At 29.8% G+C, this 25091-nt stretch overlaps 1 non-coding gene across 1 annotated transcript; it reads right to left on the reverse strand.

Annotated features, from left to right (window-relative positions):
- Positions 1 to 13860: 13860 nt before the first annotated feature.
- LOC133802707 (small nucleolar RNA R71) lies at positions 13861 to 13967 on the reverse strand. The gene has a single exon (XR_009877452.1). It is a non-coding gene; the product is annotated as a small nucleolar RNA R71 (small nucleolar RNA).
- Between the last annotated feature and the right edge of the window lie 11124 nt (positions 13968 to 25091).

Here is a 25091-nt window from a genome sequence, read left to right on the forward strand (position 1 = left end):
AGTTCCTTCTACAATAAAATAATACCAATTATTATGTTATATTTTGAGTTGAATTAATTCTTTAAATGAGTTAAACAAAGTTTTTTTTTTTTTTTTTTTGAAATGGAGTTAAACAAAGTTGACTTTTCATATTAAATAGCGATTCAATAATTTAAAATTTAGAAAAAGAAAGAAGGGCGGTCCAATAATGGTACAAACTTACGTGGTAATGGAGAATAATGATCATGAATACTCTACAAGTTGAAGAAGTTGGTTATATATATAAGACATATTTTTGTGTGTATTATAGCAAAGTATTTTGCTTTATTGGTTAAACTCGACAACTACTTGTAATTGTAACTGTCGGCCTTAGTAAATTAATATAACCGGGATGATTGGTACGAAGTTTGAGTTTGTAGGAGTAGAGTTAGAATGAGTTTAAATTAAGAGGATGTGAAACTCAATTGTTTAAATGGATTAAGATTATTAATATCAAATCAAGGTAAAAAATACGACTTACTTAAAAATACAAACTTTTAAGCCATTAAAAATAAATTTACCAAACATTAGTTAGATTTGACATTTACATTCCTACCAAACCAAACACACATACCAAACAACCCCTTAGTGTATTGTTATGAGGCACGCAATACTACGTGGTACCAATCAATAATGATATACGTACCGTATGTTAAATAGTATTGGACACTATTAAGCACTCGACCCATAACAGTATTTTCACTTCTAAAAGTTTTTCTACAGTAAAATATATCATCCACGATCTTATAATTTTATTTGGGGCATGATGCAAAATGACTATTAATGGTGTGTGAAAATAAGCAAATGTCCATATTTTTAATTTTATAGTAAAATAGCATAATTATCTCTTTAATATCACATATTATCAAATATGTCATTTAACAAATTACTATTTTATTCTAAATATTTTAATACTATGGTACATGTATATTAGTTTTATTTAATTAGTTTTTATTTTAAAGTTATTTTGATTTTTTTTTTTCGTTTTTTATGGGTTGTTGAATGATATACCATACCACAAAATATATATACTGAGTTGAAAAATAATATATCATCAAAAATTACAAAATTATTACTAAAAAATGTATATACTATGTTAACAAAGTTATATACTACTATTAAAATGTATATACCATGATACAAAATTATATACTACCACAATGTATAATAAAATAGAAACTAAATATCACAAAAAAAAATTATATACCATACCACAAAAAACATATTCACTAATTGGAAATATAATATATTAACCACCTATAAAAAAAAAACTTAAAAAATCAATATAACTTTAAAATAAAAACTAATTAAACAAAATTAATATACATATACCACTACATTAAAGTCATATAGTCCTAAATAAATAAATTATAAAAAATGGCAATTTAGGTAATCAACAATGTAAAAGGGTCATTACTCTACAATTTTAAAAATGAGGACATTAGCTTCTTGATGCCTTTATTTTGGACCATTTACTATAATTTCTCATTTTATTTTATATTTATTTTTTACATTACAATATGGCTTCTTTATTTTTATTTTCTTTATATTATTTAAATACTATATTTTTCTTATTTATTTTAAATATGAAATATGATGAAGAGAGATGTAAAAAAAATGTAAAATAGAGCATCCATTAGAATGCTTTTTTTTTTTTTTAAATATATATTTTCTTTATATTTTGCATAATTCACTATGAAGGCTCTAACCAGGCTGGTCCTAACGAATATTGGACCTTAGTAAAATTGTAATTTTTTTTACTCTTAATTTTAATAATTTTTATTAAAACTATATAACATTTTAATTATCTTTTTGTTATTATATGGGTAGCCCTAAGATTGAGCTCGACCCAACTTGTCTTAGCCTAGGCCGACCATGATTATAACTAGCAATTAGAACATGATTAGTATTTATTTTTAAAATAATAATTTTTACATAATAGCAATTAGTATATTTATTATTTTAATAAGATAGAAAGAAAATAGCTTTTTTGATTTTAGGGAATATACAAAATTTACAAATTGATGAAAGGTTATACATTTAATCACTACACTAAAAGAAAAATACTTTTAGGCCTTAAGTGTAATAATAAATAGCAAATTAATAAATGACACTTTTTAATTATTTACAGGTACATGAAAAACAAGTTCAACTGATTTTGTGTAATAAGTATGTGAATGTGTAAGTAGATTCAAATCTTATTATTTTCACGTAATGTGTTTCCCTACTTTCTTTTGGGACAATTAAAAAAAAGTTTGGGTAATATAATCTTCTCATAATTTCATTTTCTGACCATGTTTTTTCTTTTTTCTTTTTTTGGTTCGATGCCAATTGTTTTTAGTCAAGCTTACATTTATATCAAATACAATACAAATTGATCGAAACTACATACATATGCATTGTATCTTACTATAATATATATTAAAGACCGTAACTGATCATATATATATATATATCGTTGGTGTATACACTTTGTCACTTTGCTAATTAGTTGATATATACTTTTCCAACACACATATATATAATTTTTAATACGATACAGATTCAAAAGTTGATAACGAATGTAATGATGAAAATATATACTATGATTTTGCCAAAGATATTGCCTTTTCTCAAGCACTCAATTGTTTATTTTTAAAGTATCCTTTTTTTAATCTACCCACTGCCCTATAATACATCCTGTAAATATTTGAAATTTTGGCTTAAAGTTGAGAGGAAATTACAGTTTTTTAATAAAATTGGCAAAAATATGATTTTATATATATAACAAAATTTATTCTATAATTTTTTCTAAAAATTTTCACTTTTAAGAGTTTAGCAGCTTTTCATTTTTTTTTCATAAAAATTAGTTTATGTCATAGTTTTATTTTTAATCGAATTTTTCAAATTTAGTTAGTTAGCAATATATTGAAAATGTTTTTTATCGAAATCGTGTTTCTTATTTGTAATGTTTTCGACAAAAGTATTTAAATTATTGTGTTTGTAATACTTAATTACTTAAGTTATTTTTTTAGCAGTAGTGAAAATATATTCCGTCTATATTTTGATACAGTTTAGTAGAACTGTCAATTTTCATCGTCAAATTAATTTAGTATAACTTGGGTACTTAAGGAAGTGTGTGGTTTAATTTTAATTAACTTGTTAGAGACATGATGTGAAAAGACTCTAAAATTCAAATGCCTAAGGTTTATTGTTTTATTTTATTTTTTTATCTGAATTTTTATTGTTTTATTTTTATACATGCACGTATAAATTACACTCAAATATTACACATATATAAGTGTAAAAAAATTTCAACCAATCATAAAAGTTAGTTGCCACATATATATAATATTTGGGTATAATTTATGTAGGTATATCTGAAAAATTAATTTATTAATTACCAATTTTTAAATGGTGTAATGTACACTTGGTTGGATATGAATTGAGATACCAAAATTTGACAAAGTATCTTAATTCTTAAGGTTCCACCCATCAGCATATAATTAAATTAATACCATTGACAAATAAACTTATATATAAATATATACATATACATCAAGAACATCAATGTGATTCATTAATTAAAACAATAAAGTCAAACAATTTGCTGAGTATGGCCAGTTAACTGCCTCGATTTTTTTCAAATTTAATCTGATAAATTATAATTAAGAACATTATTAATTAAGTATTTTCTTTTCATATATATATATATATGTATATACTGGCTATTCTATTCAAAGTATATTCATTGCTCTACTTGTAAATAGTCAACATATCAAATATATGTATACGTATTAACTTTAAGAGGCAAATTTAAGTGTGGAACTTTCAACTACTTATCATGAATAATAAATATTAATGAAGTATGTCATCTGCTTACCAAAATAAGAAAAATGACATTTATTTGTCAGTATTTTAATCGAATTTTTTAATGAAGTATACAGAAATAATGGCCTATTTAAGAATAATATATATAGTATATAGTATATAGTATATTTATATAATATAAATAAGCAATTATTGACTTAGTTGATACGTACAATGATGTGGATTGGAGTTTTCTTTTGTTATATAAATATACATTATGACGCAAGTAATGACCTGGCCCAGGAAATATAATTAATGTTTTTGTTTTAAATTTTGTGGACAACTACTGACCTAACTTACAATATTAATTAATTGCATGCAAATTATTACAAACACAATTAAAACGCTACAAGTATCCTGTAAAAATATTTGAATATATATATAATGATAATTCTTTGAATAAATAATATTTTTGTCCCCAATAAGACCACTGTATGATCGTAACCCTTGAATGATTCGCGATGTTAAAAATTCATCCTGAACTATGCACGTTATTGAAATATGAGACTTCTGTTAGATTTCGTCATAGGTGGCTAACAGATTGAAGATGTAGCATTTTGTCTCTTGATGTGGCAGTGTTATGTGTAGAATAATTAAAAATTTTGCCCCCGAATTTTGACTACTACCAAATTGTACAATTTTTATTAAGACTATTTTTTTTTTCTTTTTAAAAATGATAATTAAATCCTTAAAAATTTTAAAAATTAATTTTAAAAAATTAAGAAAATAATCAATACTAAAAGTTTCAAATAAGTTAAATAAAATTCAAATACTCAAAAATTAAAAATCTAATTAATAGCAAATAACTTTTTTTTTTTACTTTTTCTTTTCTTTTACAATTTAAAATAAATATATTTTAATATAAAAATTAAAAAATAAATCATAAAACAAAATTTTTTCCCCTTTGTCTTTCTCTTAAATTAAATTTTTTATTTATTTATTTAAGTCTTTCGTCCATTTCTTTATTTAAAAGATTTTTCTTTGTTTTAGTATTTATTTTAAATGTTCATTCTAAATAGTTTTAATTAATATTGTAAAAAAAAATTGTAAAAAATAGTTATTTGTTGATTATTAAAAATTCTATTTATTAATGATTTAATTATTATTTTTAAGAAAAAAAATATTATTTTATAAAATGGGTATAATTTGGTAGTGGTCAAAGTTCGGGGGGCAAAATTGATAATTTTTTTACACATGGCATGCCACATCAACAGACAAAATGTTACGTCATCAATTTGTTATCCACATAGGACGAAATCTAACAAAAACTCGTATTTTAGTAACGTGCATAGTTCGGATGGAATTTTTAACATCGTGAATCATTCAGGGAGCACAATCATACAGTTGTCATAGTTCGGGGGCAAAAATGATATTTATTCTAATTCTTTTATAGAGGCATCACTATAAGCCTTACCAGTAGGGCTCTTAATGTTTCTCGATCCGTAAACAGTTTTCGGTGCGATTTTATTTTATGACCATGTATATTGTAACTATTAAAAGCATCCTACAAATTTTCAGAAAATTCCGAATAGTTTACAGTACAAAAAACTAGGTTCAAACATATTGCTTTCCACACGTAAAAAAAAATTAGTTATGCGTGTTTGAAATTAGTTTTCAGTATTGTAAACTATTCAAAATTTTCTGAAAATTTGCAGGATACTCCAAATAGTTACAATATACACAGTCATAAAAAGAAATCGCGCCGAAAACTATTAACGAGTCGAGAATACTAAGAGCCGGGCTTAATAAGAAAATTCCCCTATATATCCTACTTTATTATAACTCTCTACTTGTTTGAACTAAATTTTGATAAGAAAATACCTCATATGCACTTATTTACTTTTTGTTTTATTATTAATTTTACTCATGCATGTTTAATTTATTTTCGTTTATATATATATATTTTCAAAATTAAGTTTTAATTATTTTATTAATTTCAATTTTATGTTTAATTTCAATTTCGTGCCTCTCTCCCACGTCCTTTCCCCGCTCTCTGGTTTTCCTTCCAATTTTTTTGTTGAAGCCAATTGGAATTGGTCCATATTTGATAACTCGAAACAAGTACACAAAGCATGGAAACCAACAAACAAAGCTCCACGTCAAGTTTTTTAAAAACTGAATCATAATTGTTTTATTTTTTAGGAGAATTATAAATTATAATTGAGAGGTTTAATTTTGACTTATATGTATGAAAAATACTAGGTTAAAAAAAAAGACTGGCATGTCGACTTATATAAAATAAAAAATAATGTATCAGTTTATGAGGTTCATTAGGTTGTTGGAGTTTATTATGTTGCATAAGAGGTTGATGATATTTTATTTGAGATTGTTGAGGTTGCATCGGATTGCATCTGACGTTGTTGGTGTAGTTGTATTGATCCGTTTTTTGAGATTATTTATCAAACTTACAAATTAACCAAAGCAACAAAATCAACCTTAATGTAATCAAAACAACCTTATTAGCAATCTCATTCAACTTATGAATTCGATGAAGTTGTTGTAGCACAAGTTGCATATGAGGTTGTTGAAGTTGTTTCTGAGATTGGTTAGGTTGCATCTTATTGCCGAAATTGCATCTGAAATTGTTGTTTTAGTTGTTGAGGTTGATCCAAATGATTTTTTTTTTGGATTGTTTATCAAACAAAAAAATCAACCAAAGTAGATATTTATATTGTAAGTTTTCTTTTATTTATATTTTTGAAATAATTAAAATGTGATGGGAGATATCCATTTATCGCAAAATATTCAAATGGCTCTATGCTCTAAAGAAATGGAGCTGTAAAAAAATAAGGAAGGTTTTTTTTTCTATCTTGTTTTTTTTAAAAATGATTGGAGCACAATATTAAATTGAAAAAAAAAATTGAAGGATCATTTTCATTTAAAAAGCTTATTGTCTAACCACAAAACATGCAAATGAATTCATTAGCTGCAGTAAAGAAAAATGACAAACAAAAAGAAAGCTACCTCCAAAATATTAGACAAAAAAACTTTACAGTAGAGAAAGAACACTCAAATTGGAAACACAAGAAATTTGGTCCAAATAAGCATTTCTAAAAAATCAAGACCATTTAGGGTCCGTTTGGTAAAATTTTTGTTTTTAAATTTTTTAAACACAAAAATAGAAATATTATTTTATTTTTGTTTTTTTATTTTTAAAAATTAAAAATATGTTTGGTAACTATTTTTGTTTTTTGTTTTTAAAAAAAAACAATAATAAACGTGTTTGATAACTTTTATTTTTATTTTTTGTTTAACAATGTGATATGTTAATTTGAAGAAGAGAAGGAAAAAATGAAAATTTTCTATTTTTAAAATTTAATAAATTTTGTTTAAAATTTAAAAAAATAGAATTACCAAATGCTATTTTATGTTTAATTGTCAAATTTTTAATTAAATAAATAAAAAACTATTTTTTTAATAGTTACCAAACAGCACCTTAGTAAGCTAAAATGCTGCTAAATTTTGTACTCACAAAAGAAATCAATAAAAAAACTCTGATGAACGTATGTCATATTTTTTAGGTCGAATTATTATAATATTTTATTTTTTTCTTCGCTTTTCATCTCTCAAACACCTATATTTTTAAAAAAAAAAAAAATCGTTGATAAAATCTTGTGTCAACATTTTGATTCCGTGATGGAAGCGAAGTAATACGAAGGTCTATTACCTGTTAAGACTGGTTATACTTGATGTACATATTTGTATATTCTGTTTTTGTACAGCTAGCAGTTAGTTATTTATGTTAGTGTTAGCTGCAATTCTGTTAGTTAGTTAGATCTATTTCTCTTCTGATGTAATCACTATATATACCTCTGTATATTCATTCATTCATTCAATAAGAGAGTATATACATTTTTCACAGTCATTGTCAAAACCTTTACATGGTATCAGTGCCCTTACGATTCTGTTTCTCGTTTGATTCTTGATCTTGATCTTCTTTTCTGTTACTCCATGGCTTCTGCTGTTCCTTCTTCCATGTCTTCCACTTCCTTTGCACCTGTTGTTTTTTCTCACAATCCCTCTGTCAAACTCGACAATCACAATTTTCTTCTTTGGAGACCTCAAGTTCTTGCTGCTATCAGAGGCCATATGCTTGAAGATTACATTGATTCTGATTTCACTCCTCCACTGAAATTTCTCACCGATGCTGATCGTGTTGCTGGTAACATCAATTTGTCTTATACTCAATGGAAGCAGCAAGACAATCTCCTGTTTTCTTGGCTACTATCCTCAATGTCCGAAACCATTCTTACTAGAGCTGTTGGATCGGACACCTCGGCTCAGGTTTGGTGTGTTCTTGACACCTACTTCACTACTCAAACTAATGCCAAGATTGATCAATTTCATACTCAATTGAGGAATCTCAAGAAAGACTCCCTATCTTTGAACGATTATTTGCTCAAGATCAAATTTCTTGTCGATCAACTCAGCTCCGTTGGTCACACTACGACTGCGAAAGACCATATCACTGCGATTTTCAATGGTCTTCCTCCAGAATACGACGTTTTCGTCATCTCCATCAACTCTCGACAATCGTCTTACACTGTTGCTGAAATAGAGTCTCTTCTTCTCTCTCAAGAAAGTCGTTTGGAGAAACACAATCGGGATCTGGATTCCACTCCTCAAGTCAATGCGGCGTATAGACGAGGTGGCTCGGCCTCTTTTTCAAACCCTGGTTATGGTCGTTTTTCTCCATCCTCTCAATCTCAAGGTTCGATACCTTCTTCTGGCCGTGGTACTTTCTGGAATCCGTATGCTGGTGGCCGTGGTCGTTTTCCCAATCCCGGTAGATCATACAGTGAGAATTCCCCAAATTCTTCTACTCCTCCCGTATCACGCCCGATCTGTCAGCTGTGTTCTCGTCCAGGACACTACGCATCCAGATGCTATCAGCGATTCAATATGGATTTTCCTGGTTTTGGAGCTCAACCAGTCGACAAGTCATCTTCCTCCATGAATGCTTTGGTAGCTTCTTCAGAAATGGTTAACGACGCTTCGTGGTACCCTGACTCTGGCGCAACGAACCACTGTACCAATAATGATCAGAATCTCTTGAGCAAGAGTCCTTATTCTGGATCTGACCAATTGCATGTTGGTGATGGCTCGGGTCTATCTATATCCAACATTGGTAAGTCTGTTATACAGTCTCTATCTCCTTCCAAACCTTTGTTTCTAAATCAATTGCTGCATGTTCCAACCATTAAGAAAAACCTTATCAGTGTTTCCCAGCTAACAAAAGATAATAATGTCTATTGTGAATTCCATTCTGATTTTTGTCTTGTGAAAGACCAGGTCACCAATCAAACTCTGATGCGAGGGACCCTTAACAACGGTCTCTATGCATTTCCTTCGTCTGAAGTTCATCTTGTTCATCCTAGCTCAGTGCCTTCATCTTCCATGTCTACCAATTCGAATAAGTCATCCTTCTCATCGTTGTCTCATTGTTATTCTGCTGATGTTTCTACTTCTAAATTTCCATGTAATTCTGAATTTTTGTTATGGCATAACAGATTGGGTCACCCATCTGCTAAGATTGTAAAATCTATTCTCTCTTCATGTAATCTTCCCCACATTAATAAAACTCAATTTGATTTTTGCTCATCATGCTGTCAAGGCAAAATACATAAGTTTCCATTTCCCATATCCACATCTGAGTATACTACTCCCCTTGAGCTCATTCACTCTGACCTATGGGGGCCAGCTCCCATTTTATCCTCTAATGGCTATAGATATTACATACATTTTATAGATTCCTTCTCTAGATATACATGGGTCTATCTGCTGAAAAACAAATTTGATGCCATACAAACATTTAGAAATTTTAAGACTCAGATTGAAAATGAAATTGGGCATAAGATAAAATCAATTCAAACCGACTGGGGAGGTGAGTATCAAGCCTTTACTCAATACCTCATTGAAAATGGCATTAGCCATCGTGTCTCTTGTCCCAAAACCTCTGAACAAAATGGCCTTGCTGAGCGCAAACACAGGCACATTATTGAGATGTCCTTAACTCTTCTTGCTAATGCTTCCTTACCCTTAAAGTTTTGGGATGAAGCTATTCGAACCTCTGTCTATTTAATAAATAGACTTCCATCTCCTGTTATTGCAAATTCATCACCTCTTTTTCGTTTATTCCACAAACAGCCAGATTACTCCAAACTAAAAACATTTGGGTGTGAGTGTTTTCCTAATATTAGACCATACAACTCTCATAAGCTACAATTTCGATCTGAGTCTTGCATCTTTCTTGGATATAGCTATAATCACAAAGGTTATAAATGTCTATCCAAAACTGGTAGAATCTATATATCACGTGATGTAATTTTTAATGAGCATAATTTTCCATATTCATCACCTGTTTTACCAGTAAAATCTCAAAGTCAAATGTCCTCTCCTTCCACGACTTCCATTCCCTTGTTGTCAAAACTTCGTACTACTGTTCCTATTTTTTCAACACCTCAAACTTCAGCTTCTCTTCATGCTCCACCTCATTCATTGTCACCTTCTCATTCCCCTAGTCGGTCCTCACCATCTTCTGTTCCTTTCCAGCCTCATAATCCATATATTCCACCTCTTCTTCCTACCTCTTCCGCTGTATCATCCCCATTACAACAGACTCAGCCTTCAACTAGTCCATCCCCACCCGAGACTGTACAAGCAGCTGATCCTATGTTACCAATTCCACGATCTAACCAGAACCAACATCAAATGGTAACTCGTTCTAAAGCAGGGGTCTTCAAACCGAAGGTATTTATTACCTCTAGAGAGCCTTTGACACTTACTGATGCATTGACTACTCCACATTGGAAGTCTGCAATGGATGCTGAAATACATGCTTTAGAACGTAATGACACTTGGACTCTAGTGGAGCTGCCACCTGATAACTCTACAAAATAGAGTTATTTTACCATGTTTTACATGCTAATTGTTGCTTAGTTCATGAGTTTTTAATTAACTTATTAAGTTTTTATGTAATTTTTAATTTATTAGTCTTATTGTAGTTTTCTAGATTTTTATATGTTTTTATAGATATGTTATTATAATATGTTGTAGTTTAATTATTTAAAATTAGTATTGTTAGTTTGAATGCTAAAAATATGATTTTATTGAAATTAAATGTTATGTAAATTAAATTTTAATTAATGTTTTCATGGGAGTTATATGATATATTTTATTAATGAAAATATTTAATTTTAATTTAGTTTATAATTTATTGTGTAGGAAAATTATTGCCCTTGAAAAGCAAGAAAATCAAAGGAAAGATGGTAATTTTGAAAGAAAGTAACAAGAAAAATGGTGTTTCTCCAAAAGCCCAACCACGTGAGGCCCACTCTAGGCCCAACCCGTGGCCCCCCCTCCAACACCCAACCACCACATTGCTGCCATTTCCCTTATTGAGCCCAACAAAAATGCATTTTGTCCCTTTGTCCCCTATGACAAAAATGCCAACTTTTTACCCTTTTTCCTACACATTTTCACCACAACATCATCATTACACCCTATAATTTACCTCTACATACCATATTTATTTTATTTAATTAATCTAATCAATTTAATTAATTTAAATTGATTATTTTAATAAACTCACTTTGGCTATAAATATGGACTTTCAAGACCATTTTTGGGGTGCTTAATTTTTTGGTTACCATCTTTTTCTCTCATTTTCTCTCTACCATTCTCTCTTCCATTTGGGTTTTTCAAGAGCATTTTGCAAGTATGTATGTCATTTATTTTGTAATTTCTATTCTAGTTATGTGCTTCTAATCTTTTTCATAAGATTATTAAGATCATGATGAAGCAACTTGTAACTAGGTAATATTTATGTTGTATGTTGATTTCCCTTGTAATGCAACAAAGTCTATGGATTTTTCTTCTTCATATATTTCTTTCATCTTAAATATCTTGTATTTTAGATTGTTAGAACATTTTTACACTTTGTTCTTCATTAGTGCATAAACATAATATTCTTTGTGTAAGATGTGTCATTAAATTGTACACATCCATGCTTAGAACAAAAATATTATGTTTTGCCTTATAAATAATGTTCATTGATTTATTTGTTATTTCATTAAATTGATTTACACTAAATGCTTTGAAATTATAATTTTGAAAAGTGAAGAAAAATCCTATCTTTTTATAAGAAAATTGTGCTTAAAATTATAAATATTTTTGGAAAATGATAGTTTAAATTATTTTAACTATCACTAAAACTTGGGAATCAATATACTAATAAATATTATTAAACTTACATTTTGTGGATTCTAGTATCTTAATAATCTTTTCTTTTAATACTTATTTTCAACTCATTATTGGTTTATTTTCATTATCTTAAAAAGCTTTATTTTTCAATATTTCATTTTATGTTCATACTATTAAAACTCATCAATCTTTGGAACTAGGTTAGAATTTATTACTTTTGATTTAAAATAGTTTCATTTTCGATTTTAGACAACTCCTTTGGGTTCGACATCCTTGCTTACGATCACTATTCTATATGGACGATTCGTGCGCTTGCGATATATAAATTTTTAAACATACCCGTTTAGGGTCCATCAAGTTTTTGGCGCCGTTGCCGGGGAGTTGCAAGAGAAAAGAAACGAAAATTATCTCAAGGTTAGTAAATTCTTCTACTAGTTATTTTAATTTTTGCACTTAAAAAAAAAACTAAAAAATATATATACTATAAAAAAAAAGATAAGAAGAAAATTTGGGACGGTTCAACCACCCATAAAAAATATATACTTATATTTCTATATTTATTGTTTTTTTTATTTAGTTGACGGCACTTGTGCCTCCTATCTATCCTTTTAAATTTTTATAGTCGATGGCACTTGTGCCTCCTAATTTTGTTGTAATTTTATTTCTTTTATATCTTTGTTAGTTGACGGCAATTTTTGCCTCCTAACCTTTGTGTAATTTTCTTTATTTACTTTGTTGTATTTTTATTTTATTTAAATTCCGCAAATTACTAGTTGATGGCAATGTTGCCTCCTAGCTAGTTGATGGCAATTTTTGCCTCCTAGTCATCTATCTTATGTTTAAGTTGATGGCACTTGTGCCTCCTAGTTTTTACCTTAATTTTGTTATGGTTGATGGCATGCTATGCCTCCCTACTCTTGCTTAAATTTTAGTCTTATTTAATTTTTGCCTTATTTTTCTTTGTCTTCTTTAATATTTTAGCGTAATATTGTGAAAAATACTTGAAAAAAAAAAAAAGAGAAACCTAAATCTTGTCCTTTCACCATAAGCAATTCTTGCTTAAAGGAAATTTGACCAAAATTCCCATCCGCCTCTACTAATTAACCTCGGGGAGTTGTTAGTAGTGCGCGAGTAAGTGGAATCAAATAGGCCTGGGGACAAGTAAACCATAAGAATTATTGTTGTGAAATCTCTAAAAATTCTAAGTATGCTCTGTGGTTGCGGTTTTAACTGATCTTCCACATCAGAAAATTGCTTGTTTGAGATTATCATTGTTGCCTTGTTTGTGAAAATTGTATGCATCATTGGGAACGTAACTCTAAAAAACGATTAGTAAAAAGACGTTTATCTTTGTTTGAAATTGAAAGTGTTAGTAAAAATTTGAGCATCATGGAACCTATTGCTAATATTGTTGATGAAAATGCTGTGCCTGAAAAAACTTTGCTTGAATACTTTGCACCTATTTCATCTAATGCTCCTTCATGCATTGTTTTACCTACAACTTCTGCTACTCATTTTGAGCTTAAACCAGCAATCATTCAATTGTTGCCATCTTTTTATGGGTTAGATAGAGAGGATCCTTACATGCATGTCAAAGATTTCTTAGAAATTTGCTCAACATTTAAATTTCAAAATTTTTCTGATGAGTCGGTCAAACTAAGATTGTTTCCTTTTTCATTAAAAGACAAATCAAAAGCTTGGTTAAATTCCCTTCCCACTGGGTCTATAACTACTTGGGATCAACTTTATAATAAATTCTTGTTGAAATTTTTTCCAATGTCTAAAACTGATAGTCTAAGGAGAGAAATCTCTGAGTTTTTTCAAAAAGATAATGAAGAGTTTTATGAATGTTGGGAAAGATTTAAAGATTTATTATTAAAATGTCCTCATCATGGTTTTGAAAAATGGAGACTTGTAAAATATTTTTATGATGGTTTGACTCCCTCTAATCGTCAAATGATTCAATCTATGCATACTGGAAAATTTTTAAAATTTCAAGGACAAGAGGCGTGGGACGCCCTTGAAGATTTATCTGTCAATTCACAACAATGGAATTATTTTGATCCTAGGTCTAGGTCAACTAATTCACCAAAAAGAGGAGGAAGGTATGAAGTAAAAGAAGAATTAGACTTAAGAACATCCTTAGATAAATTAGCGAGAAAAGTAGAAGCTTTAGCCATAAGCCAAACTATAAACTCTCCAATTCAACCTAGAAAAGATGTTTGTTCTATATGTTCTAGTCCTTGCCATAATGCCCAATCATGCCCTTCCTACCAAGAAGCCTTTTCTGAGGAGGCCAATGCACTTCATACTTATGGGAAACCAAATGATAGCCCATTTTCGTCCACCTACAATCCAAATTGGAGAAACCATCCGAACTTTTCATGGAGACAAAACCAACCCCAAATGAATCAAGGGCACCAATACAACACACAAAACCAAGCTCATGCCCCACAAAATCAACCATATCCGCAACAAAGAAAACCTTCCTTAGAAGATACTTTACAACAATTTATGCAATCCACCCAACAAATCCTACAAAATCAATCTCAATCTATTACCAAACTTGAGACACAAGTAGGACAACTCGCCACTGCTTTAGCTGATAGAGAAAAAGGAACATTCCCTAGTCAACCTATCCCTAATCCAAAAGGTCAATATGAGATAGGAAAGTCTAGTCATAATGGAGAAGTCAAATCAATTTCAACTCTTAGGTCTGGAAAGAAAATTGTCAAACCCGATTACATACCCGAGGTTGAAAATGAAAAAGAAAAAGAAAAGAGTCAGCCTCCTAGTTCTAATCTCAATGACTCATCAAACAAAGAAACTCCAATCCATCCTTTCATTCCAAAAGCCCCATTCCCACAAAGATTACTTCCAATTAAAAAAGGCAGCCAATATAATGACATCTTAGAAGTTTTTAAACAAGTTAGTATCAATATTCCTTTCTTAGATGCCATTAAACAAATTCCTGCCTACTCTAAATTTTTAAAGGATCTTTGTACTGTTAAAAGAAACACTAATGTTCCTAAAAAGGCGTTTTTAACTGAACAAGCTAGTTCCATTATTCAATATAAGAGTCTTGTTAAATATAAAGATCCTGGGTGTCCCACAATTTCATGCATTATTGGTGATCATTTTATTAACAAAGCTTTACTTGATTTGGGTGCTAGTGTAAATTTATTGCCTTATTCTGTTTATAAGCAACTTGGTCTTGGTGAGCTAAAACCTACCTCTATAACTCTTCAATTAGCCGATCGTTCTGTAAAAATTCCTAGAGGCATTATAGAGGATGTTTTGATAAAAGTTGATAAATTTTATTTTCCTGTTGACTTCATTGTTCTTGATACTCAACCTGTGGAAAATATGCATGCTCAAATTCCTATCATTTTAGGTAGACCATTCTTAGCTACATCTAATGCAATCATAAATTGTCGTAATGGTGTTTTGAAATTATCTTTTGGAAATATGACTGTTGAATTGAATGTTTTTAATGTGGTTAAATCTGTTGAATGTGAAGAAGTGCATGAAGTTAACATGATAGATAGTATTTGTGAAAATGATGGAAATGACTTATTTGATTTTTGTGAAAAATACTTTGGTATGAACTTGCATGTTGATGACTCTAATGATGATGTGAATTCTTTGGTAGAGCCTATACCCTTAAATGAAACCAAAGTTGAACCTTTTTCACCCTTAGGTCATGTTCAATCAATTTCTGAGTCTCCAAAGTTAGACCTTAAACCTTTGCCAGAAAATTTAAAATATGCTTTTCTAGGAGAGTCTGAAACCTTACCTGTTATCATAGCATCCGCTCTAGATAAAGAACAAGAAGGTAAATTGTTAGATGTCCTTAGAGAACATAAAGAAGCCATAGGTTGGACCATTGGAGACATTAAAGGAATTAGCCCATCCATATGTATGCATAGAATCCATCTAGAAGAGAATGCTAAAACCTCTCGGGAATGTCAAAGAAGGCTAAATCCAAATATGAAAGAAGTAGTTAGAGAAGAGGTCATAAAATTGTTAGACGTAGGTATCATTTACCCTATTTCTGATAGTCAGTGGGTTAGTCCAGTTCAAGTTGTGCCTAAGAAGTCTGGGATCACAGTTGTTGAAAATGAGAAAAATGAATTAATCCCTACTAGAGTACAAACGGGGTGGAGAGTGTGCATAGATTATAGAAAGTTGAATAATGTTACTAGAAAAGATCATTTTCCATTACCTTTTATTGATCAAATGCTTGAACGATTAGTTGGCCATGCATATTATTGTTTTCTTGATGGGTATTCGGGATATAACCAAATCCCCATCGCCCCAGAAGATCAAGAAAAGACTACTTTTACATGCCCTTTTGGAACTTTTGCATATCGTCGCATGCCCTTTGGATTATGTAATGCACCTGCGACTTTTCAAAGATGTATGATTTCGATTTTTTCTGACATGGTTGAAAGATTTCTTGAAGTATTTATGGATGATTTTTCTATGTTTGGTTCCTCTTTTGATGAATGTTTGCACCATCTTTCACTTGTTTTAATTCGTTGCAAAGAGAAAAACCTTGTGCTTAACTGGGAAAAATGTCATTTTATGGTTAAAAAAGGAATTGTTTTAGGTCATGTAATCTCATCTGATGGAATAGAAGTTGATAAAGCTAAAGTTGACCTTATTTCAAAACTTCCCCCACCTAAAACTGTGAAAGAAATTAGATCATTCTTAGGCCATGCCGGTTTTTATAGAAGATTTATAAAAGACTTTAGCAAAATTTCTCGGCCTTTATGCCATTTACTTGGAAAAGAAAATGCTTTTGTCTTTGATAGTAATTGCCATGTTGCCTTTGAAAAATTAAAAAATTTGTTGACTACTGCACCCATTATTCGACCTCCTGATTGGAAAATACCTTTTGAAATAATGTGTGATGCTTCTGATTATGCTATAGGTGCTGTCTTAGGACAAAGACTTGAAAAAATACCTCATGTAATTTACTATGCTAGCAAAACTTTAAATGATGCTCAATTAAATTACTCCACAACCGAAAAAGAATTGCTTGCTGTTGTTTTTGCATTGGAGAAATTTAGATCTTATTTGTTAGGATCTAAAATTATTGTCTATTCTGATCATGCTGCATTAAAATATCTCTTATCGAAAAAAGATGCTAAGTCTCGTTTGATCCGTTGGATCCTGCTTTTACAAGAATTCGACTTAGAAATACGTGATAAAAAAGGATCTGAAAATGTTGTTGCTGATCATTTATCTAGACTAGTTGTTGAAACTATACATGATTCCACTCCTATCACTGAAACTTTTCCTGATGAACAATTAATGCATATTTCTTCATTACCTTGGTATGCTGATATTGTTAATTATTTGGTCACTAAAGAAATACCATCTCATTGGTCTAAGCATGATAAATCTAAATTTTATTCTGAGGTGAAAAACTTTATTTGGGATGATCCTTACTTGTTTAAATACTGCCCTGATCAAATAATTAGAAGATGCATTCCAAACTGTGATCAGTCTAAAATCATATCTTTTTGTCATGATCATGCATGTGGAGGACATTTTAGTGGTAAGAAAACAGCTGCTAAAGTTTTACAATGTGGTTTTTATTGGCCTACTATCTTTCATGATACATATGTTTATTGTAAAGCTTGTGAACGTTGCCAAAAGTTAGGAAGTTTAACTAAAAGAAACATGATGCCTTTAAATCCTATTCTTATTATTGACATATTTGATGTTTGGGGCATTGATTTTATGGGACCATTTCCTAACTCTTTTGGTAATCTTTATATTCTTGTTGGAGTCGATTATGTATCTAAATGGGTTGAAGCTATTGCATGCCACACTAATGACCACAAAGTTGTGCTTCGTTTTTTGAAAGAAAATATATTTTCCCGTTTTGGTTCACCACGTGCTATAATTAGTGATAACGGTACTCACTTTTGTAATAAGCCATTTGAACATTTGATGAAACAATATGGCATTACACATAAAGTCTCAACACCATATCACCCACAAACTAGTGGTCAAGTTGAAGTGTCTAATAGGGAAGTTAAGCACATTTTAGAAAAAACTGTGAATCCAACTAGGAAAGATTGGTCCTTAAGACTCATTGATGCATTATGGGCGTATCGTACCGCGTACAAAACGCCCATTGGCATGTCACCCTACAGACTTGTGTATGGGAAGGCGTGCCATTTACCTGTTGAGTTAGAACATAGAGCCTTCTGGGCAATTAAGCAGTTAAATTTTTCTTTAGACAAAGCAGGTGAGAAACGAAAGCTTCAACTCAATGAACTAGACGAAATTAGGAATGATGCATATGACTATTCAAAAAAGTATAAGGATCGCATGAAATTTTACCATGATAAAAATATTTTGAGAAAAGATTTTTATCCAGGTCAGAAAGTCCTTTTATACAACTCTCGTTTGCATTTATTCCCGGGAAAGTTACGCTCTAGGTGGTCTGGTCCTTACATTGTTCGTATTGTTTTTTCACATGGAGCTATTGAAATTGAAAATCCTAAAAATGGTGATATATTTAAAGTTAATGGACAAAAATTAAAACCATTTTTGGAATTAAAAACTGATGAAGTGGATGAGATACTCCTTGAGGACCCTGTTTACCATGCTCTTTGATTCCTGTGTGATCTTGATAACTTGTGTTTTATTTGTATTGTTGTTTTATGTGCGATTTAATTTTTGTTAGTTGTATCCTGTTCTATCTTGTTCTATCTTCGCAATGCACAATATCGAGGTACGACCATTCTAAACTTTACACTCTTGTCAATTTTAATTTATATTTATATTTTGACACATTGAGGACAATGCTTAAATTAAGTTTGGGGGTATCGAGTTTTATTGTGTTTGTTTTGTGTTTTATTTATGTTTGCTTTGCATTGTTTTTAATGTTTTGTGTTTTATTTTATGTATGCTTGTTTGAAAAGAAAAAAAATGTTTGTTTGAATTTTTTTTTATTTATTTATATGTTGTGGTTTTGTTAATTTTTTTTTTTTATTTGTTCATTTTCATAAAAATTCAAAAAAAAACAAAATTAAAAAAATTATTTACAAAAAAAAAAAAAAATTTGGTGATATTTTTCATTTTCAATGATAAAAATTCTGATTGAGTTTGAAATTAATTCTCTTAAAAATATGAATAATTTTTAAGCTTTGTTTTTAATTATAGGGTCAATTTTGCTTGTAACAAAAATTACATTTTTCATAAAAACTCTTATTTCCTATAAGTTTAAGTGAAAAATAATTTTAATAAAAACATATTTTCTAAAAGCAAAATTGACAATTTAATTAATTATATAAGCTTAACTTTTATTCATAATAATTTCTGAGAGTTATTTTCATTGTGCAATTTTTGAGAAAATCATTTTTATATCACCAATAAAAAATATATATATATATGTGTATTTTAATTTTTCTTTTGCTTGAGGACTAGCAAAAATTTAAGTTTGGGGGTGTGATAACTCTACAAAATAGAGTTATTTTACCATGTTTTACATGCTAATTGTTGCTTAGTTCATGAGTTTTTAATTAACTTATTAAGTTTTTATGTAATTTTTAATTTATTAGTCTTATTGTAGTTTTCTAGATTTTTATATGTTTTTATAGATATGTTATTATAATATGTTGTAGTTTAATTATTTAAAATTAGTATTGTTAGTTTGAATGCTAAAAATATGATTTTATTGAAATTAAATGTTATGTAAATTAAATTTTAATTAATGTTTTCATGGGAGTTATATGATATATTTTATTAATGAAAATATTTAATTTTAATTTAGTTTATAATTTATTGTGTAGGAAAATTATTGCCCTTGAAAAGCAAGAAAATCAAAGGAAAGATGGTAATTTTGAAAGAAAGTAACAAGAAAAATGGTGTTTCTCCAAAAGCCCAACCACGTGAGGCCCACTCTAGGCCCAACCCGTGGCCCCCCCTCCAACACCCAACCACCACATTGCTGCCATTTCCCTTATTGAGCCCAACAAAAATGCATTTTGTCCCTTTGTCCCCTATGACAAAAATGCCAACTTTTTACCCTTTTTCCTACACATTTTCACCACAACATCATCATTACACCCTATAATTTACCTCTACATACCATATTTATTTTATTTAATTAATCTAATCAATTTAATTAATTTAAATTGATTATTTTAATAAACTCACTTTGGCTATAAATATGGACTTTCAAGACCATTTTTGGGGTGCTTAATTTTTTGGTTACCATCTTTTTCTCTCATTTTCTCTCTACCATTCTCTCTTCCATTTGGGTTTTTCAAGAGCATTTTGCAAGTATGTATGTCATTTATTTTGTAATTTCTATTCTAGTTATGTGCTTCTAATCTTTTTCATAAGATTATTAAGATCATGATGAAGCAACTTGTAACTAGGTAATATTTATGTTGTATGTTGATTTCCCTTGTAATGCAACAAAGTCTATGGATTTTTCTTCTTCATATATTTCTTTCATCTTAAATATCTTGTATTTTAGATTGTTAGAACATTTTTACACTTTGTTCTTCATTAGTGCATAAACATAATATTCTTTGTGTAAGATGTGTCATTAAATTGTACACATCCATGCTTAGAACAAAAATATTATGTTTTGCCTTATAAATAATGTTCATTGATTTATTTGTTATTTCATTAAATTGATTTACACTAAATGCTTTGAAATTATAATTTTGAAAAGTGAAGAAAAATCCTATCTTTTTATAAGAAAATTGTGCTTAAAATTATAAATATTTTTGGAAAATGATAGTTTAAATTATTTTAACTATCACTAAAACTTGGGAATCAATATACTAATAAATATTATTAAACTTACATTTTGTGGATTCTAGTATCTTAATAATCTTTTCTTTTAATACTTATTTTCAACTCATTATTGGTTTATTTTCATTATCTTAAAAAGCTTTATTTTTCAATATTTCATTTTATGTTCATACTATTAAAACTCATCAATCTTTGGAACTAGGTTAGAATTTATTACTTTTGATTTAAAATAGTTTCATTTTCGATTTTAGACAACTCCTTTGGGTTCGACATCCTTGCTTACGATCACTATTCTATATGGACGATTCGTGCGCTTGCGATATATAAATTTTTAAACATACCCGTTTAGGGTCCATCACCACCAAATCGATGAGCCATTGGTTGTAAATGGGTATTCAAGGTGAAAGAGAATCCTGATGGCTCGGTTCAAAAGCATAAGGCTAGATTGGTGGCTAAGGGTTTCAATCAACAATATGGTTTCGATTTTACTGAGACTTTCAGTCCAGTCATTAAACCAACAACTATTCGGGTCATTTTCTCTTTAGCTCTCTCTTCTGGCTGGCCTATAAAACAATTGGATATCAATAATGCTTTTTTAAATGGCCAGCTCCAAGATGAAGTGTTTATGACCCAACCTCCTGGTTTTGAAACCCAACATACTCCTCCATTGGTTTGCAAGTTGAACAAGGCCCTCTATGGCCTCAAACAAGCCCCTAGAGCATGGTTTGAAAGGCTTCGGGCAACATTGTTTTCTCTGCATTTTCACAACTCTCAAGCTGATCAATCCTTATTTTTGCGGTTTGACAATGGGTCACCTATTTTTGTTCTAGTGTATGTTGATGATATCTTGGTGACAGGTAGATCGGCTACTCAAGTGCATCAATTGATCACTCATCTGAATTCTGTGTTTGCTCTCAAGAACATGGGTGATGTTCATTATTTTCTTGGCATTCAAGTGGCCAAAACATCTCAAGGATATCACTTATCTCAGTCAAAATATATCACAGATTTATTATGCCGATCGAAAATGCAATTTGCTAATGGTCTTCCCACTCCTATGGTTGGTGGTGAGAAACTCTCTGCTTCGGGTAGTGATCCTGTTCAGGATCCAAAGCTCTACCGCAGCTTAGTTGGGGCTCTTCAGTATGCAACTATCACTCGTCCAGAAATCTCCTTTGCTGTTAGCAAAGTTTCACAGTTCATGCACAATCCACTTGAGTCACATTGGAAGACTGTGAAGCGCCTGCTCAGATACCTCAAACAAACTCTGGATTTTGGTCTTCATTTTCAAGCTAGCCCCTCTGTTGATCTAGTTGGCTTCTGTGATGCCGACTGGGCATCGGATCCCGATGATCGTCGATCAACCTCTGGCATGTGTGTTTATCTTGGTCCCAATCTGATATCCTGGTCTTCAAAGAAGCAGCCAACTGTTTCTAGGTCCAGTACCGAGGCAGAGTACCGAAGCTTAGCTACTCTTACTGCAGAAATCACCTGGCTTCAAGCTCTTCTTTTCGAGTTGAAGATTGCCTCACCGCATCCTCTTGTGCTTTGGTGTGATAACCTTAGTACTGTTCTTCTCTCTGCTAATCCCATTCAACATGCACGGACCAAGCATATTGAGCTTGACCTCTATTTTGTCAGGGAGAAAGTTCAGAGAAATCAAATAATTGTTCGACATGTTCCTGCTCTGGATCAAACTGCTGACATTCTTACCAAAGCTCTCTCTCATTCTCGGTTCTTTTTCTTGCGGTCCAAACTAAGAGTTGTCTCTCTATCCACTCTTAGTTTGAGCGGGGGTGTTAAGACTGGTTATACTTGATGTACATATTTGTATATTCTGTTTTTGTACAGCTAGCAGTTAGTTATTTATGTTAGTGTTAGCTGCAATTCTGTTAGTTAGTTAGATCTATTTCTCTTCTGATGTAATCACTATATATACCTCTGTATATTCATTCATTCATTCAATAAGAGAGTGTATATACATTTTTCACAGTCATTGTCAAAACCTTTACATTACCTCGGTAGCTCGTCATAGAACGAAAATAATAGAGATGCTAACAGTAAGAGTGAATCATCATATTATTGGAGCTTCTCACTTTGTTGATTGTTTGAAATTTTTTCATTTTTTGAGAAGTTCCAATCAGGTTGTCCATTGTTGAGCTTAGCATATTTTAAAAAACATTATTGGTTGTTCTTGAGAAGTTACCCCATTGTGCGTATGCTAATGTGTCACTGCTAGAGTTGCCGTGTATTTTCGAAAAAAAAATAATGTCAAACATCTCCATAATATTATTCATTGACATTTTTTTAACAATTATAAATTGTGTTTATTTCCTAAAAGTCAAAAAGAAAAATAAGTAAAGAGTTAATCAAATTAATTTAAGAAGTTATTATCCCTCGTCTCCCTTTGATTTTGTAAACAAAAAAAAAAAGTCATATAACTCCCCATTTAAAATAAACAAATAAATATATATATATATTAAGAAAAAAAAGGTACAAAGTCATTATTAAATTAATAATTTGCACAAACTTCGTAGATAGCACTAACAAAAAAGCGTTTCTAATTTTAATTATTTTGTCTTTTAATTCTCTGTTGATCATGTTGTGTCGTAAACGTAAACGACGACTCTTGCATTAAAAAAACAAATCATTGACGATGTCGTTCTGTTTAGGTAATCATCTTCTATTCATCATTACCAAAAACACATAACAGGAACACGTGTCCGTCTTCACCAGCACACTACTAAAAATAAATAACTCTATTTATTAATTTGCAATTGCAATTCATTAATATTAAAATTAAGAATTAGTTGCTTTCGTATTTAATCAAAGATACTTTTTTAAGAACTTATATATACTAATTCAAATATACAACTTTACTTTAAAATATATATAATGTATGTAGTAGTTAATTATTAGTTTAATTTATAATGAGATTGATAAGTTACTTAATACCACACAAGAATGTGACATACTGTTATTAGTGTAATTTAATATTATGTCTCATACATTTAAATTTAATGAATATTATGGGATATTCTTAACCAATTATAGAGTGTCACCTCATATAGGTTAATTATTAGTTTAATTTATAATGAAGATTGCTAAGGTATCCAATTACACACAAAAATGTGGCGTATTATTATTGATGCAATCTAATATCAAATTTCACATATTTGAATTTAATAAATATTATGAAATATCACTAATTAATTATAGAGTGCCACCTCATTAGATACTTTAAGATATCAACACTCATTTACAATATATATATATATGCTATTTTTAACTCACTCTAGATCATAATGTTGTAATCGTTTACTAAATTTTTTTTGAAGTGTTGTATGATATGGATATATTTAGTTTCAATGTTTATTATTTTGATATTCTAATTACGTATTTTGGAAGATCTATGTTTATCAAACATGTATTAATTATTTATATATTTATTCTAAGATGAAACTTGTTATATGTTTTATTTTTATTAATAAAAACTTTATTGAAAATAATACATACCATAAAAAAGAAGAAAAATCTTCTAACTTAATAAATTTTTTGTTGACTCTAAATATGTGCACAATTAATGCACGAACAACTTTATTAGCTGAACGAACATAAATTAAAAACACTCAAAAAAAAATTAGACAATAAATTTACAATTTCTCTAATAAAGATCCTACTTCATTGAAATATGAAAATTTCTTAAAGAAAACAAAATCAACTTCTAAACAATTAGTTTCAACAATATGGAAATCAGTTTTAAAATTTAAGAAAGTAATAATGACGTATTTTCTTTGGGATGCTTTATATTTAGAAAAAAATTCATTGAAGTTTTAATTGCTACAAAAAAAAAAAATTAAAAAGACATGTGCTTTAAAATTTTAAACATAATTAATTAAGATTAAGTATTTTCTTCATAACCGAAAATAATTTAAATCTGTCTAAAGAAAAAAAAAAAAAAAAGGTTAAAAATATAAAAGGAGTGGTGGGCCCGGAATCCTAGTGCATATACGGGAGTTCTGAAATGTGACTTTGGAAGATTTTGAAATCCGAAGAAGAAAGAGATGTGTGGGAAGGCATTACTGTAGTAGCTACGCTACGACATATTTATTGTTTTTATTTTTATAAAAAAGTAATAGTAATAAAATGGGCCAATGGGGTTCTTCTAAAAATAAAATAAAATAAAATAAAATGGGGCAAATGAGGAGGGAGGGGCGGGTGTGCAGTCGAGT

The sequence above is a fragment of the Humulus lupulus genome, chromosome 9 (assembly GCF_963169125.1).
Source record: "Humulus lupulus chromosome 9, drHumLupu1.1, whole genome shotgun sequence".
Lineage (NCBI taxonomy): Eukaryota > Viridiplantae > Streptophyta > Magnoliopsida > Rosales > Cannabaceae > Humulus > Humulus lupulus.